Source organism: Pterocles gutturalis, unplaced genomic scaffold, assembly GCF_000699245.1.
Source record: "Pterocles gutturalis isolate BGI_N339 unplaced genomic scaffold, ASM69924v1 scaffold23862, whole genome shotgun sequence".
In the NCBI taxonomy this organism is placed as follows: Eukaryota; Metazoa; Chordata; class Aves; order Pterocliformes; family Pteroclidae; genus Pterocles; species Pterocles gutturalis.
This window is the reverse complement of record NW_010113497.1, coordinates 88,689-90,731: the sequence shown is the minus strand read 5'-3', so window position 1 is coordinate 90,731 and position 2,043 is coordinate 88,689.

Sequence of the window (2,043 nt, the reverse complement as noted above, 5' to 3'; positions counted from 1 at the left end):
CAGTCCTGAAGGGCACCAAGTGTCAACAGGATGCAAACAACTATACACTTTTTTTTTTTTTTTTTAAATTCAGGAAATGGGTCTTAGAAATGCTCACTCTCAATAACAGCAATTGAAACACAAAATCTGCCAACGTTTCCCCTGTCAGCAAAACTGAGGGCTGGGGCCAGCTCCATCTGTCATGTTGTTTCCAGAGCAGATTGTGGCACAGCCCAGCTCTTTGCTGTCCTTTTTGTCTGCAGCACTGGGCTTCCACCCTGAGGCACATCCTCCTGCTCTGGTGCTGAAGGGGTGATCTGGGACAGGAGCCGTGGGCAGCCGAGCTGCAGCAACCAGGGCATTGCTGTAGGATACCTCTGCTCATGTCTTTGCCTGCAACCGTGGTGTGACCTCAGATCACTCCCTTCACCTCGACATGCCACTGCAGGGCATGCCCCAGGGATGCTGGTCATCTGTGTGTAGAGCACATACAAGCCTAGGGACGGTGACGTTGACATTTGTTGTCATCTTTTGAGGACCAGCTAGATAAAGACCATGGGGGCCTCTGAATTAGTTTTTTACATATGACATAGAAAATGAAAATAGAAATAAACTGAGAACATCCTGGCAAAAGCAGTTGCTAATAACCATGGCAAAGACCCTCACGGCCTCTCTCAGCCTCTGTGAGACTAGTGACAGCAGAGTTTCCCTTCCCAAGTTACTCAGAGCCCACAGTTTGCGCTGTGAAAAGCCACAGAGGACGCCTCTTTCTCAGCTGACTGTATGAGCTGTAGCCCAATGAATGAACTTGCAAATTTTGTTACTACAGGACACAATTTTGTTCCAGCGTTGAAGCTATTCCAAAGAGCTTTTCTGCACTGAAATCCTTTGGATATTCTCTGGATAACAGAAGGTAGACTGAGACTCCTGTTGCGAGACTCCCAGTGCAAGCAGGAGGCTCCGATCCCGGTATCAAATGGCAGCGCTCACCTCAGGCCCAGTGCCGGCACGCGGCTCAAAGTGCCACTTTAACCGCCTGAAAAGCTGCAAAAAGCATCAGCTGACATCACTGGGAAGCAGCTTCAGGGTGAGAAGTGCAAGAAATAGACCTTTGTAAGTCACTTGAGATGGTGGCAAAGACGTCTTTGTGGACAGCAGCTGAAGGCGCGGGTTAGCGGTGGAGCAAATGTCCCCACACTTCGATATGCTTCACACTGGGGCCTGCACAGGGGCGCTGCCGTGGTACGAAACCACAGCCAGACAGTTTACCACCAGCAACCCAAAAACATTTTGCACCCTGAGGTGTCCTGCAGAGGTGGCACCTGGTGGTACACAATAAACGCAAGTGTTTGCTGGAGCAAGTCATTCTCAGTACAGCTGATGGAGAAGCTTAAATTCCAAATACACTAACGAACAGAAAAGGCCTTCTCAGTTGCCAAACATGCCTGAAAAGGAGGTTTCTCTAGCCCACGGGTGTTCCAGGACACTCACACATGGGGGAACTGGATCGATGGGGGACAGGACACATCCTGGCTGTACGTACGTCGTGGCTCTTTCTGGGGGAGGGCTCCCCAGCTCCCAGCAAGGGCAGTAACAGGGAGCCTCCCTCTCTCCCTGACATTTCTGCACACCATGTTTCTGGCAGGTGGCTGCTGCCCTGAAATTCTGCGCTGGGAGAAACGGTGGCTTATTGTGCCTCCGAGTGAAGGCAGACCTGGCATTTCACCTGTGCCGATGGCTGGCAGAAAGAGAAGCAGCACCTCCGGAACAGCCTGCCATGGTGCACACCCAGGGCCAGCTCTGGAGATGCTTTTGGATGTACTTCTACTCAGGGATCTATAGCTTTTTGTTTATTTTATTTTTAACCTCCTTTGCAAGCACAGCTAAATATCCTGTCCCATGCCTGGAGACAGCACGAGGCTTCTCCACTGATGATGTCCCACTGACGGTCAGTTTTGTAGCTTTCCAGGTGATCTACAGGGCAGACCCCCTTGTGTCAGGGGGCACTGCCGGGCTCCGGGAGTCACCCCTCTGCTGAGCATCTCACCCCGGAGTGACAGCCAG